Source organism: Bos indicus, chromosome 28 (genome assembly GCF_029378745.1).
Source record: "Bos indicus isolate NIAB-ARS_2022 breed Sahiwal x Tharparkar chromosome 28, NIAB-ARS_B.indTharparkar_mat_pri_1.0, whole genome shotgun sequence".
In the NCBI taxonomy this organism is placed as follows: domain Eukaryota; kingdom Metazoa; phylum Chordata; class Mammalia; order Artiodactyla; family Bovidae; genus Bos; species Bos indicus.
Genome location: NC_091787.1, coordinates 12298197 through 12314923, shown reverse-complemented (window position 1 = coordinate 12314923; position 16727 = coordinate 12298197). Strand labels below are relative to the sequence as shown.

At 42.9% G+C, this 16727-nt stretch overlaps 1 protein-coding gene across 5 annotated transcripts in view; it reads right to left on the bottom strand.

The window, feature by feature from the left end:
• The window catches only part of CHRM3 (cholinergic receptor muscarinic 3), a 567870-nt gene extending 551716 nt beyond the window's left edge, over positions 1 to 16154 (bottom strand). For 3 of the 5 annotated variants that reach the window (XM_070781879.1, XM_070781883.1, XM_070781884.1), the window contains exon 1: positions 15480 to 16154. The gene's annotated coding sequence lies outside the window, so the exon portion shown is untranslated. Of the gene's footprint in view, positions 1 to 14419; positions 15418 to 15479 lie in introns of those variants that run through there. The other 2 variants (XM_070781882.1, XM_070781885.1) reach the window with 1 other exon arrangement.
• Positions 16155 to 16727: the final 573 nt, after the last annotated feature.

The following is a 16727-nucleotide window of genomic DNA, read 5'->3' as shown; positions in this document are numbered from 1 at the left end:
ATATTAAAGAGTCTGTTATATCATAACTTCAGTAACAAATGTCACTTTCAGAAAGAGTTTAAAAAATGGGTTGTCCTGCATTTGAAAACATACAGAGTGGGTAGCCACACTGAAAAATAGATGCTAGGGAGTTTAAAAATGGTCATAATGTATTGTATCCATGGAGCATAACAGTCACCACTACGTCTCATTCATGTGAGATTAATATTATTTTTCGTATCAAATGAATCATTTTGAACCTCATTTTAATTTTTCAAAACTTGACTCACTCATTGGACACACAAGTGCAGATGTCTGCCATCTAGTGGCAAAATTTAGTATTGGCACTCTACTTTTTCTAGGAAAGTGTCAACATTTTGCTGAGAAAAATGTAATGTAAGTCCCATGTTTCCCCATGAGGAGAAAGCCAAGTCTAGGAAGATAACACATCTAACTGGTTATACTATCCTCATACTCCCATCTCTTCTCTTCTTGACACTAAGCAGGAAACAGGCTTGGTTAGAAATCCTTAGGAACACTACTTTAGGTTTTATGGATGCTGAATTCACAAAGATATAAGTTCCATGAAAGCAGAATGACTATTCATCTAATTATCTCTAGCATCTACATCAGTAACCAAAACAATTCAGCAACTTAGCAAATTTTTTATAACATAGTCACATTTATTTAAGAATGTATTCCATATCAAATGGCAAAGTTCAACAATACAAAACCAGAATTATTTTTGCACCAACCTAATACTTTTACCGGAGAAGGCAATGGCACCCAACTCCAGTACTCTTGCCTGGAAAGTCCCACAGATGGAGGAGCCTAGAGGGCTGCAGTCCATGGGATCGCTGAGGGTCGGACACGACTGAACGACTTCACTTTCACTTGTCACTTTCATGCATTGGAGAAGGAAATGGCAACCCACTCCAGTGTTCTTGCCTGGAGAATCCAAGGGACGAGGGAGCCTGGTGGGCTGCCGTCTATGGGGTTGCACAGAGTCGGACACGATTGAAGCGACTTAGCAGCAGCAGAATACTTTTACATAAATTGAATGTGAACTATTATTTTCAAAGCTGAAAATAGACCAGACTGTGGATCACCTGCCAGAGGAATTTCTAAAGTCTAAGGAATAGGGAGATTGATAATTTTGTTTAACTCTCTAAAATATAATTTACATTAAATTTATGTAAAAGTATTAAGTGTTATTTTATATGCTTTTTAAAATGTACCCATGTTTGGAATTCTATTGTAAAATTCCCTTTAATTGATGAACAAAACTAATCTATGTCCATTTCTAAGAACACTCATAGTAATTAAACTACTATGCACATACGCAGCAGTTATAGACTATTTTGTCCTTCCTTTCTTGACATCTTACTGTTTGTATCAATGATATATGTGATGTACTTGCTCAGAAAGTTAATTCCTAAATATAGCATTATACACAGGAAAAAATGGGGTCAGCTTCTGATATAGTTTCATGATATAACACTAAAAACAAAGAAAAACTGTTGAGGACTAGATGTATTTGAGATAATTTCTGTTTTTACACCACCCTGTAAACACTGTTATCCATTAAAAAAAAAAAAAAAAAGCTATAAATTTAGCTACAGAGGAGCACATTTGATGGAAATGTGCACTCAGCTGCATCTGACTCTGGGACCCCATGGACTATAGTCTGCCAGCCTCCTCTGTCCATAGAATATACTCCAGGCAAGAATACCAGAGTGTGTTGCCATTTCCCCTCAATGGGATCTTCCTGACCCAGGGATCAAACCAGGGTCTCCTGTGTCTCCTGCATTGGCCGGCAGATTCTCCACCACCACTGAGCCATCTGGGAAGCCCTTAGTTTCACCTTAATTCTATACCTGAGATCTTAGTCCTTCCTCAATTGTATTTAAATTCCAATGGAAAAGAGCACTCCACCCTTCCTCAAAGTCTGAGAAACACCCTAAATTGAATGACTCATCTTAACAGAGAACAGCCTAAGACAATGGACCCCTTGCCAATCCAGGTTATTAATCTACTTTTTAAAAAAATACGAAGTGTTTCTCTATCTCATTCAATCTTTCAATCAAAATATTCTGTCACTCTATCTCTCCAATTAGATTTTAATATTTAGCAGACAGAAGTATCATTCAAGGTTATTTATTTAAAATGCAGATGGACAGACCCTGCCTCCATAATGATTCAGCTGATCTGGTTTCAATCCCCAAGACTACAGTTTAACAACTAAATCAGGTATTTTGGTCAAATGATCCTGGACTACAATGGTAGAAATATCACCTTAAGTCCCTGTGATGGAAATCTTTCCAGTGATTACAAAAAGCCCTCAGGAGACTTGGCTACCTACAGCAGCCAGTGATCAACAAAAATGACTCCTTCGAAAGTCCTGGCCACTAGAACTAGACAGTGAGAGGAGCCCTAATTTGTTAGATGTTACCTGAAAGGACCATGCCTCTCAAAATGTTAGGATCACCAGTGTAACCATTATATCCTTGCAGACAGCCCTTCAAGCAAGTGAAACTCTGAGTCCGACTTGGGATAATTTTATTACATTCTGCATCATATTCAACAAGACTGTCTTAGTGTTTATTAACATGTAAACTAATTTGTCATTATCAAAATACACTGAAACCTCAGATTTCTCTCCTACCCCACAACCCAAAGGAAGGAACTCACAACACATACAAAAACAGTACTGCCAAGCACTGTTTTAGGCCTTTGGAATATATCATGAATAAAATATAACATAAACATCTCTGCCCTGACAGAGATATAAACCATCACTCAATTTGGTAAGCTCCTCATCCCCATTTTACAATGTGTAAGTCCTGGGGGACAGAGAAATAAATAATGGGTGACTCCTGATGTGAAGCTCAAAATCTAAAGGAAAATTCTGATATTTGCATAATTTATTCTAGTGTAAACAAGTATGGCAAATGTTACAATATACAGGAAAATACTACACTCAAGGTGCAGAGGGAATGAAAAGATGAATTGTCTTGGAGGAGGCGGGCAGGCCTCCTCATATCTGCAGGACCACTACAGCCAAACCTAGACTAGCGCATTTTAAGAAGTATGGAAGGTCTCCATGGAAACCTAGAGGCAGGAAAACAGGCATATTCCAGGATCCTCAAGCAGGCTGGTGTGGCTACAGAGTCACAGCAGAGGGCGGAAGGAAGACAGGATAGAAAGTTACGGAGAGTCAAACTATAAATGACTTTGATCTCCCTGTAGAATAGATAAAAGCAAACAAAGTAGAAAGACAAGTCAGAGGCCACTGGGGCTGTGCAAGGGGGTGGTGGGAGAGAGCCGTATCAGAGAAGTGCAAGTGGTGCAGGAAGGAAGGACCTGATGAGACAGTTCAGGGAAATCCATTAAGATTTAGGGAGTGTATATAGGAAATAAAGAATCAAAATGGTTCAAGTTTGAGCTCCTAGGATGCGTGCATGCTCAGTTGCATCCAACTCTTTGGGATTCCATGGACTGTAGCCTAGCAGGTTCCTCTGTCTGTGGGATTTTCCCAGGCAAGAATACTGGAGTGGGTTGATATTTCCTCTTCCAGGGAAACTTTCCGACCCAGGGACCGAACGCACATCTCCTGCATTGGCAGGCAGATTTTTTTTTTTTTTTTTTTTAACCACTGAGCCACTAGGAAGTCCACTCTAGGATGACTGTGATGGAATTTATTAAGTTAGGAAAAACAGGAGGAATGGTGTATTTTGGAGAAAAATGATGGATTCCAAAGTCCAAATGGAACATTACAGGTACCTGATTGATATTCTTTATGGAAATGTCCAGCAGGATGCCAGCATGGAAATCTAGTGCCCAAGGGAAGAGTTTTGTTCTTCAGAATTCATCTACTGATACTGGAAGCTCTAAGTGCAGCTGAAATCACAGAGAGGGCTGTCAAGTGAGAAGAGGTGAGTTGATTCCTGGGAAGTGACTTAACATGAAAGGATAGAGAAAACCAGACACAGAGTCAAAAGATCCAAGCATATTAATTTTGTGGCCTTGGGTAAATCACTTGATAAGATGTAGAAATCTTCTTTATATAATTTCATTGATTCAGACTGCAGAAATCTCACATAGGTTCAGAGTTTTCTCTCCTTACTGTCTGGCACTCGACTTTTAAGTATGTCTTCATAAAACACAACCAGCTCTGCTGACAACTCTCTAGATTCCCTGAACATACACCTGCTTTCCCACTATCCAGGGAAATTATCTTCCAGAATTCTACCACAAACTGACTTTTTTAAGTGACAAATAGGGTAGCAATAACATTCATCATTATTAAGATTTCTCTCTTCAAAATTCTTAGGGGACTATTGATGAAAACTTCTAAAGAAATTTCTTTTTCAACAGATGTGTTACACTGTGTCTTATTGGCATTCTAAGACATAGATCATACACTTTATTTTTTCTCCATAATTCTCCCTGTTGGTGTTCAGTCTAATTCTCCCTGCTGCTGCTGCTGCTAAGTCGCTTCAGTCGTGTCCAACTCTGTGTGACCCCATAGACGGCAGCCCACCAGGCTCCCCCGCCCCTGTTATTCTCCAGGTAAGAACACTGGAGTGGGTTGCCATTTCTTTCTCCAATGCATGAAACTGAAAAGTGAAAGTGAAGTCATCCAGTCGAGTCCAACTCTTAGCGACCCCAATGGACTACAGCCTACCAGGCTCCTCTGTCCATGGGATTTTCCAGGCAAGAGTACTGGAGGGGGGTACCATTGCCTTCTCCAATTCTCCCTAGATTGTGGTTTTATTAAATATACAAGATTTTGTTAAGTCTTTAATGGTTTTCTGTTTTTCATTCCAAACTTAAATTCACTCATGAAATAAAAACAAACATACATACACACATGTGCGTTAGACCAATAAAAATATCTTCAGAATTAAAAATTAGACACCTATTCTTTATGGATCTAAATAATACAGAATCTTAAATTTCAATATAAAAGGTTAAAATTCAATATAAAATCTGAGACTGCATGTCTTCTTTAATCTAGCAACAAAATGAGTGACCACTATATGTCCACTGTGCTTTCCTGGTGGCTCAGCAATAAAAATCCCGCCTACCAATACAAGAGATGGGGGTTCAATCCGTAGATCAGGAAGATCCCCTGGAGAAGGAAATGGCAACCCACTCTAGTACTCTTGCTTTGGAAATCCCATTGGCAGAGGAGCCTGGTGGGTTACAGTCCATGGGGTTGCAAGAGTCGGACACAACTTAGTGACCAAACCACCACCACCATGCCTCCATTAGTCCATTGTTTGACATTAGCCTGAAGGCACGGGCATAACTTGTGTCTTTTGGAGTAGTATTTCTGTGTTACTCTTACAAATCCAAAGTGTCTACTATAATTCTAGGGGCAGAGAAAGTGCTGAATACAGACATGCTTAACTAATCAGAAATTCAAAGCAAACATTTTTCTATATTGCTGGGCCACTTTAAGTGGATGGATTTTTATGCAATGAAATCAATCAATCATTTAGAACACATTGCAGATTAAAAATTAAGAAGGTAGATTTATATTGAAAGTCAGCTCACAAAAGTGTATTATTATTCCAGTTTTGTATAAAGTAAGTGTTAGGATGTGTACAGAAAAATATAAGAGGATTATGCTGAGAGTCCCTTGGACAGCAAGAAGATCAAATCAGTCAATCCTAAAGGAAATCAGTTCCAAATATTCATTGGAAGGACTGACGCTGAAGCTGAAGCTCTAATACTTTGGCCACCTGATGCGAAGAGCTGACTCACTGGAAAAGACCCTGATACTGGGAAAGATTGAAGGCAGGAGGAGGAGGAGCTGACAGAGGATGAGATGATTGGATGGCATCACCGAATCGATGGACATGAGTTTGAGTAAGCTCTGGGAGTTGGTGATGGACAGGGAAGCCAGGCTTGCTGCAGTCCATGGGGTCGCAAAGAATAGGACATGACTGAGCAACTGAACTGACTGAACTGAATGCATCAAATGTTGCTTTGGGGGCACTGGATCATGATGAACTTTTAGTTTTCACATAATATGTTTCTTTCATGTTTGAATTTGGTGTAACCCATGTTACTTCTATAATAAGAAAAACAGAAAAATGATATTTTGCATATTCATACATACATTGAGCATTTATGAGTGTGACTCTGTAATAAGTACTTCATTTTAGACAAATGAAACATGGCATCATTCAAGCACTTCACACTCTAGTCTTTGAAACAACTTATACACACACATGAGAGTCAATTTCTAGGCAGGTTGATAAGAAGTCCGGGGTCCCCAAGGAGGGGAGAAGGGTCTGGGGTTCTTGAGGAGGAGATAGGGGTCTGGAATTCTCAAGAAGGAGGAAAGGACAAATGTCCTTTTTTCCTCTCTCTCCACATTCCTTAGTCTTAGTCACATAAAACATTTTTTTTTTCTTTAAGCCCTGAACTGATGATTACACAACAAACAACTCAGTTCTAACTCTGTACTAACGATTATATAACAACAATGTATCCTGCTTGAGGACAGTTTTTCCTTCTTGAAAACTTTCCAACTAATCCTGTTATTTTAGAATGTATATTATGGGAGTGGGTCTAGTAAGATCTTTACAACCTTGAGACATTCTTTTGATTTATTGTAATAACCAATTTAAAAAGTATATAATTCCCTTGCTAAGACTAGTAATCAGGGCACTCTCCATCCCCCTTCTGATGTCTATGTCAGGAGCTTTCTCTGTCCCTTTTTCACTTTAATAAAACTCTGCTACACAAAAGCTCTTGAGTGATCAACTCTGATCCCTGGTCCCAAAACTAAGTCTTCCTGGGAGATCAGGAATCCGACACACTGTAAGCTATCACACACAAATAAGTGAATATGATCAGTGGTAAAACCAAGAATCTGATAAAGTTACTAAAAGATCAATTCATAGTGAAAAGTGTCACTTCGAGCACTTTGTCCTTGACAAACTGCTAAAATTTGGACCCATGAGGATGTGGAAGAAAGTGATTCCAAGTAGCATGAGAACATAAGAAAGTCATGAAAATGATAGAGGGTATTCACAACAGCAAGTAGGGTGGGTAAAGTCAATGTAACCTTGAGACTTGAGACTGAATTTAATGTAAATCCAAACCGTGGACCATATGGAATGCTAGCTGGAAGCTGATTTCATTGCTATTCAATAGATAGCATAAAGGATATCAGTGAAGTTTTTCTCATATCAGGATAGGAGAAAAAAATGATCAGATTTGGTCTTCAATAAAAGTAATCTCTAAAGTGTATTTGAAGACAATATAGTCAATAAAATCACCTGGAAAACCCAGAGACTCTAACAGAAAGGTATAAAGGTCTGATTGCACCTGATTACCTGGAGTTGTTGGGAAAGGGGACTCTCAGGCCCTCACTCCAGACCTCCTGAATCAGAATCTGCCTTTTCACAAGATTCCCACGTGATCTGACTGCACATAAAAGTTGGAAAAGCCATGAATTAAGTAGGTAGGTAGTGGGAAAGAAAAGAAGCCAAGAGGCTGAGCTATTATTTGGCTGAATTATTACAATTTGGTATCTAAGTGAAGGAAGAGAGTAAATCAAGATTACTCAGAAAATTTGGAGCCATAGGATGCTGACGCTATGCACAGGAACAGGAAACCTCAAAGGAGTGTGGTGAAGAGGGAAGAAATGAAGGCTACTGTCCATCAGGCTCATGGAAATGCCCCCTCCAGGAGCCACACTGGGCTTGGAGATGATATGGATGATCCACATTGAAAAGTACTGGAAACCTTGACAATAAATGGAGTCACAAAAGGAAAGGGGAGCAGGAAAAGCAGGCCAGTCAACCGAGGAGAAAGTCTTTGAGAACCTCATGCTGCTCAGGAGTCAACGCAGGGAGGCTTGGAGGATAAAGAGGAACCAGAGGGGAAGAGAATCAGCAAAGTACAATGCTTTGAAAATTAAGGGAGGTTGAAGGTGTTGCTAAGAGATTAAAGGGGAAGCCCAGAAAAGGGCCTCTTGTTTTGTGACTAACAGGGGACAGGTCATTTTTGGCTAAGTCATTTCTGTGAATCTGGTGAAGATGGAAGTCACAGAACAAACAGAGTCAGAAATTGGTAAAAATTAAAGACATGTGGATGCTACTCATCGAGTATAAATGAAAAGGTTAGGGATGAACATGAAAATTTAGAAGGGGTGCAAAGGACTAGGTTGACTTAACTTTAAGCCGTTGAACTTTAAAGATTTTCTTATGGAAGAAAGATCAGAGGTATTCTCATCATAACTCTCAGAATGATTAGGAAGGCCAACAAGCACAGTGAGGAGGAATTGGATTTCTGGCTCAGTTAAAAGGAGGTTCTGCCTCTCCCTGCTCTCCGAAAATGGAATGAAGTGCATTACGAGTGTTAATTTCTCAAATTGTACAAACTACACAGTTGGATGATCACCAATGGGGAGTCATAAAGTAGAATGCTCTTCACTGATGACTTCTGTTGTGAGCCAAATGACAGTCTCCCAAAAGATATGTCTGCCCACATCCTAATCCCCCAAATCTGTGAATATGGCCTAATATGGTAAAGGTGTGGTAAAGCTAAGGCTCTTGAAAGGAGGAGCTGGTCTTGGATTTTCTGAGTGAGCCCTGAATGCAATCACACGTATCTTTATAAGATGGATGCACAGGGGAGGAGACACATAGACTGAAAGAGAGGAGACAATCTGACTCCAGGGCAGAGACTAGAGGCAGTCACAAGTCAGGGAATGCAGACAGATGCCTGAAGCTGCAGAAAGCAAGTACAGGTTCTCCCCTGGGGACTTTAGAGGGAGTGTGTTTGCCAAAACCTTAATTTCAGACTCCTGGTCTCTAGAATTATGAGACAGTGCATTTGTGTTGTTTAAAGCCCTAGGGAATGAATACAATGTCGAACATTACCTTCCTGCTCTGAGATTTCTTGAGCTGCTGTCACCTCATAGTGATCACCTGCTCCCAGAAGGCGGAGTCCCTGACTCACCCTCCTGAGCTTCCAGAAAAACAATGTCCACCATACCCAGTATGTTAGAGAACACTGACAGGGAACTTACCACAGGAATATGCACCCCTGTGTGTAAATGAAAAGAAGAGATGGTAGCTAGGTAGGTAGACAGATGCCTGATAGAGACAGACACAGAGACACACTCATTCTATTCAAGCAAGTAACTATTGAAATGTACTTGTTAAACACTCTCATGAACTTAACTTTCTCAGAGAGAATCATAAATACTTGGGTTACCCTTGACTGTCAACTTTAATATTAAAAATACTGAGAAAACCAGAATTCAGAGCAAAGATACATGACCTCCAGTTGCTCAGATAAGTCTTTAGTTTCTTATTATCAAATGAACTGAGGGATTGAAAATAATTTATCCCAGGGAAAGCAGAATAATAGCCACATCCAAGGAAAGCTGAAAAAGGGTGGTTGCTTCCTGTGTGATGAGGAGGGTTTGGGGGTTAAAAGGGAAGATGGGAGGACCCCAGGTAAAGGAACCTTGTGGCAATGCCAGTTTCCCTTCAGGGCTCCCTTCCCACCAGGTAAGACATGTGGCAGGTATTATCATGTATGTGAGAAATCACAGGCAAGGAACACATAAGACTCTTTGCTTCCATATTATGTATAAGAGGGACTTCCCCAGTGGCTTCAGAGGTAAAAAGTCTGCCTGCCAGTGAAGGAGACACAGGAGACACGGGTTCAATCCCTGGATCGGGAAGATTCCCTAGAGGAGGAAATGGCAACCTACTCCAGTGTTCTTGCCTGGAGAATTCCATGGACAGAGAAGCCTGGTGGGCTACAGTGGATAGGGTGGCAAAGAGTAGGACATGACTGAGTGACTAAGCATGCAGCATGTATGAGAATTTCTTTCTGACATGACTGAGTGACTAAGCATGCAGCATGTATGAGAATTTCTTTCTGACATGACTGAGTGACTAAGCATGCAGCATGTATGAGAATTTCTTTCTGGTGCAATTGATTTGAGGGATCTCTGCATGACAGTTGTGCTTTTGCACATGACAGCTGAGCTCAAAAAAAGATGAAAATCACCAAAAACTACTGGGCTCAATAATCCTCTAAAATGATTGTACATAGATACAAAGATGTAGAAATAGAGATATTTAGAAATATAGAGATAAAAATAGATATGTAGATACACAGAACGTAGTGACACTTGAAATTTATATGGATTCTTGGAGTCTACACAATACCACTAGACTGGGATACATTGAAGGTGAGAGGTTGCTGGATGAAACTTCAAACAGCAGTGGGCAAAACATGGTACCTATATAAGCAGGAACTAGGTTTCTCTTCAGACTGGGTCCCAGAGCCAGTTCTAATGAGGTAATCTGCTTTGGAGTAATACATACAAAAATACTGACAAAGGTTGTCAGCAGATCCCTTTTCCCAGAGCTTACTGACAGGATATTTTTGAGTGAATCTAATGATCATGGCCATAGTTACCTATGATCGATGAGAAGGCTTCCTTAGGAGACCATCAAAGCACCACATAATCATAAATGCACAGTCTTCACAAGAGACATCTGGCAGCCCCTTCCTCTCTGAAACCGGCTGGTGATATTTTACTCTGGTTTAACCTCACCTGAATTTGACCTGAACAGTAGTTACTGGAGGATATCCTGCTCAACCCAGGATGTCTAGACATACTCCACTTCCTGCAATAGAGGTGACTGAAGGTAGGATATGTCATGGCTCAGCTGGTGTGCGGATTTCACGGGAACACTGGGGACAGGAAGTAAGCACGGGCTAGGCTAGAACAAATGACCTAATGAAGGATTAATTCTGTAGTGAGAGTCAACAACTCAAATTACAGTGGCCAGGAGGAGTATGGAGAACAGAGATTTGATCCTGCCAACAATGACACACAAGGAGATCTGTCAAGTAGAACTTGGCAGCACAAGTCTCCAGGCAGAAATGATACAGAGTCACAAGGTGGGCTGTGCCTCAGGCCCAGGGGTCTGTCCACTTTAGGGGTGCGGCAGGGACTGGCAAGAGAAGGACTGGACTGCTGCTTCTGGGCAGAAGGTCTTGGAAAGAGGGAGATTAATTGTCAAGGTCATGCTAATCTTTCCAAAATGTCTTCAGTCCTACAAAGGCAAACTGAATACAGGGGAGAAGTTCAGTCCTGCGAAATGGCAAATACAATAAGAGATGCACAAACTGAAGCTAGCTAGGCATGGGAATCAGTAGAGTTCACTAGGGTCACGGCAGGTAAACCCATCTCAGACTTCCCTCTTCTGTGGGTTGCACTGGTTGATGAATCCGGAAGGCCAGACCCCAGAGCAGGGGTGGGGAAGACAAGAGCTCAAAGCCCATAGTGTGTCTGCCAGCTACCATGGAAATGGGATTCTTCCACCATTGTTTCTCCTCAAAATGTTCATTCTGGCTGGCTTCAGGAAGAGCTGGCACAACTGGTAAGAAGATGGCAGTGGCTCAAATACCCCTCCTGCCTGCTTGCTGTCATTGCCAGTAGGTCCTGGGTCCTGTGTCCATGTGGCAAGCTGCAGAGGAAGTCTGAGAAGGTGCACGCCAGCCAGAGAACTTGGCCTTCAGGAGCCTGTGAGCAGGAAGTTCCAACAGGTGGGAGAATAAAAACAGCCAGCCTGAAGGAGAGAGCCTGCCAGAGGCAGGGGAGTCTGCAAGCCGCCCAAACTTCTGGACAAAAAGGAACACACAGCAGCCAACTACGGAGCCAGGGGGACACCTACAAACTGGCTCTCCAGGCTCCAGGCGAAGGAATATTAAAGAAGGTATGCATCCAAAACATGCACTGCGTTTCATAGTGCTTTAGAGACCGATCAGAAAGCACGTGCACAGGCATCGTGCCTTCCAACCACAAAGCCACTCCACAACCACTACCTGACCATCTTCACCTGTGCACTGGGAAAGAAGGAACATGCTTTTCCTTCTGTGGCCCACTGTGATTCAACATTTGCAATAGCTTCACCACAACAAAACTCTCTTTCTTTCTTTCTTTGAGGACAGTGCAAATGCAGATCTGTACTGCCCAGGATACGTAACTTTCAGGGTCCTCCAGATGCTGAGTTGACCATGGAAAAGGGTCCCTTTTGCACCTGTACAACCTTTCTGTGAAGGGCCCATGGAGGAAGAAGTGATGACTGATTTAGGATTCAAAGAGACTACTTGGATTTTGACATTAAGGAACACTTCCTTAATGGAGAAGATACAGACAGTCCGATTCAAGAAACAAATTAATTTCTAATTTGACTAGCTTTGCCTCCTGTAAAATTCCTTCAATGATCTCTTCACATTTTCCCTCTAAAGTTAAAGCTTTCCATTCAGGGTGAAATTGTAACCCAAAGTGCTGTTAAGACTAATAACCAGGATAGGGATTCCACTGGACTAAATGGGACTGACAGATGAAAAATCTTTTGGAACATTTCACAGCCATCACACCTAAAAAGCACTGCATTTGAGGACTAAGCAGGAGACACGTTTGATTATCCTGATTAATTTTTTAAAGCTGTGGAGGGATTTGATTTTTTTTAAATTGAAGCCACATTTGCCTTTTTGATATTCTTCGGTAAGACAGATGTGTTTTAAATTCACCAACTTATTGTGTAAAATATTTCCAGTCACTCACTGATACTTCAGAACCACAATGGGAGGATAATGCTGTTAGTCACAATACATTATGATATCAAATGAGGTCTCATAAGTGAAGGACAGGCACATCACTCTGCATCCTGATCAGAGGTGTATGCTTTGTGAGAGTCACAGTTCATTCATCTCCTATCTGAAGTGCCACCACAGCACAGCTGTTCTCTACATAAACTTCCCTGCACTGCAAACAAGACCCAGTTTCTTAATAGTTACACTGACAACATCCAGGCCATTTAGGGGTAAGCAACTAATTTTGCCAATGTTAACAACTTTATTAGGCAAGAACGCCATGTTGGCTTGGGGAATAATAGAGGAAATATTAGGTAAAAACTTGAACAAAACTATTACTTTCTTAAGTTCAAATACATAAGGCAACTTGGCTTTTAATCAGATAGTTTAATTTTCTGTTTAATCAGTTTTCTGGTATGGATTCAAGAAGTTCTAGTTCTGTGATTTTTTTTTTGGGGGGGGGGGCTCATGTTCAACAGGTTGTCTGTAATTGAAAGCTAAAATATCATGCAAAGAAGTTCATGTTTTCACACAGTGTAGCCTAAAATAATGAACAAAATTTCTTTTTTAAGGAAATAAATCATTTGTCTTTATAAGGAAGATAAATGAAAGAGTACACCCTAAAGAACTTTACAGTGTGCCTAAATACTCTTCAGAAATAAAATTTTTGAAGTTATACATTTACCTTTTGTCCCAGGAAGAAAAATAATGTATATGCACTCATTTGCCTAAACTTAAAAAAAGTTTCCTAAGTAAGTTTAAATGTAGGTTTAATGCAGAACTACTCATTATTGTAACACTCTCAATCATTCTTTAAATCTTAACCAATTCCATAAACATACTTTCCTTTTTCCCAAGTTATACTTTTCTCATAATTTTCCATGTGAAAGTACACATTATCAAAAATCCTTTTCAAAATCTACTTTTTCTCCAATATTCTTTTTAAAATGTCAAGTATCCTGAAATAAATATTGGTTTCTATTTAAAAATAAGTACTTCAATACTACTATTTTCAGATTAAATTCAATCTTATAGCACCCTCCCAAGCCTACAGAAACAGTCTAAATCAGACCTGTAATTAATTAATTTTAAATTAGTAATTTAAACTCAAGTTATATTTCCATATGGAAACACATTTCAGAATTATTGTGCTTTCTAGCTCAACAACAGCTAATTACATATTAAGCTAATTGCGACAAACCATTGCAAACAAAATCAAAAGATAGGCTATCCAGTGCTAGGAACATATGATAAAGACCATACCGCTGTGGCATGTTGAATGCAGGCTGGAGAGGCAGGCATGTTCTATGTATACTCCGCAATACCAGCTCCCATAACCAGAGGGTGCACCCAACGCCATGTCTATCCCACCACATTTGGAACAAAAAGACCTCAGGGTTTTCTTTTGTTTTAATTAATAAGCTGCTACCACAAACCTGTCTATATTTATGGATTTGTTCCAGGGTCAGCTCTCCTCATTCTGAGTGTATGTTTTCATGTATGGCCTCATAAGTAAATACAGAGGCATTGTTTTAAATACAAAAAATAGTGATGGATGCTTCATGCAATATACTGAGCTCACCACATAAGATCATCTGGGACTACATAACCCACAGACATACTTTTCACACAGATTATTTTTCAAATCGTGACCCCGAAAGACCTCACATGGAGGATTGCTGGCTTGCTGGCATTCTGAGGCCGAGAGAGAAAAGAAAGGTCTGTGCAAAGCATACAGTGAAATAATCGGTGTCCTTAACATAAACGATTAGATAAATACATTTACCTCCTAAGGACAGCCGTCGTTTTACACTGCAAACACGGACACCGGGAAGAAAGCATATCCTCACAGCCATCGGACAGGTTCAAATAGCACTTACAGACAAACGAATGTTTGCGTTTTGAAATCTGTCCATATGGATGCAATTCCCAAACCTCTGCTTCATCTACCACTTCGAATCCGCGTGCCAGGAGAGTCGCACACACGCCGAATAGGATCACAATTCCAACATGCACAAGCGCGAAGTAGACAAGTGAATTCTGCTGCTCGAAATCAACCCTCCTCCAGCCCCCACAGCTTAAAAATCACACAGAAATTAACCCAGCTGTAAGGAGGCTGCCCTGGGGGAGGGTTCCAGAGAGGAGATCCGGTGCAATTCAGTGGCCCGCGCTCCGCGAGCGCAGGCTCTCCCTGGATCTGTAAAGACTCGCACCCGGGCTCTGCACCTTCGCCCAGGTGTTAAACTAAGTGCCACATCTGCCTCTTCGCTCTCAGCGAAATGCAATCTCAACTAGCGGCCCCACTGCGAGGGTGGCAGGTGTCTGCTTTAGCCTTCTTAAAAGCGTTAGGAAATCAAATAGAGGGACCGACACACACAACAAACGCGCGAGCGCGCGCACACACACACACACACATACCGAAGCCAAGAAGCTCCTCTTGTCCGGACACACCTTGCCTCGGATTCCGCATTCGGGGGACAGAGAATCCAAGCGAAGGAGAGCCGGGGTGGGGGCGGACATCCCAGGTTCTTCCCCGGCCACCACTCCTATTATTCCAGTCGCTCTCCCCGCACATGGTGTCACCCCGGCGTTCCCCACCTCCGGTCCTAGAACTCCAACTCCGCACCAGATTCCGCGCTCCCCAGGTTCAAGCTCTCCCCCCGAAATCGACAGACCAACTGTCTCCTCCCTCCCCAGTACCCTCTTTAAACTCCCCAAAGAAAGGACATTTCCTACCCGCGCAGAAAACTTTTTCCTCGTTTTGCAACGCGATAAGGCATGAAACCCAGTCAGCCGCCACCGCCACCCGCTTTGCCCAGCGCCGCGCTGGTGGAGGTCGTCCTTACCTGGCCGCTGCGCTCCAGGTGGCCGTCCCGCGCCGGTCGTCCGCGATCCCCCGAAGCGCGGGAGGCGCCCGGTCCACTGTGCGCTGGTCGCCTCCCGCTCAGCGTTCTGGAAGAGAGTGTCCTAGGACTGAGCGCCCAAGCCCGGGGCCACCCTTCGGTTCATCACTCGTCTTTCCAGAAGAGCCCTCGCCGCCCAGGCGAACTGACGAGGAGCGTGGGGATTCGGGATGGCACCGACTTGCCCCGCGATGTGCGCTCCCGGGTCCGAGAGCGCTCTGCCCGCGGGCAGCTGCGGCCGCGCGTCACATGCCGCCTCCGGGCAGCGGCCGCGGCACCTGCCCAAGAGGCAGCGCTCCCGGCTCCGCACTGCCGCCCCCGCGCCTGGGGCTCCCTGCGCGCTCTAGCCCTTTCAGTTCACGTCCTTTCTCCCTCTATCTCCCCCTTCACTTCTTTCCCTGCCGCCTTCTTCTTCCCGTCCCCTCCTTTATCGTAGTCTCTTTCTCCACAAGCAGACGCCAGGCGCTTCAAGTGGGAGGTCTTCCCTCCTCACTAACTCTTCCTCTGCCTGGTGGTGGCGGTCGTGGCTACTGCTGGCCGCTCCTCCTTCCCTTCCTCCCCCACGCCGGTCCTCCTCCTCCTCCCCGGGCTGCGAGCTGGTGTAATGCACAAGCCGCCTGGGTGAGACCCAAACCTGCCAGCCTTCTGAGCATGCCCAATTGCCCCGCTGGCGTGGCGCTCGACTCCCGCGTGCTCGCTCCGCTCCGCCGGCTGCGCCTGGCGTGGGGCGGAGAGGGGGGTGGGGTTGGTGGCGAGAGCGCCCAGCTGTGGAGGAGCCCAGCGTTCTCCCCAGGTGGGCTCCCAGGAGATGGGAGACTCACCAACCCAGCGCGGCCACACACTGTCTCCTAATTGTGCCCCCCTCCGGTGCTTCAGGAACAGATTTTAGTCGGTCAGTTGGTTTCGTCGTGTTCTCTTCTAAATTGGTTTGCTTGAACTGCTTGGAAGGATTGGAAGGAAGTAGATTTCTTGGGGACAACTTATTGATGAAAGAACATCAGCTCCATTACAATATACGACTCGGTTGAAAACCTTCCTCTAGAGAGCAGCCTGATGCATTTATTTTTTCACATGTGATGAGCGTTTGTTCATACAGAGGAATGTACTAATACAGGACTTCCTGGCTTTTCCTTCTCTCGAAGTTTACGCCTTGGGAGTAAATGAGACAAACGTGTGTGAAAAGGACACAGG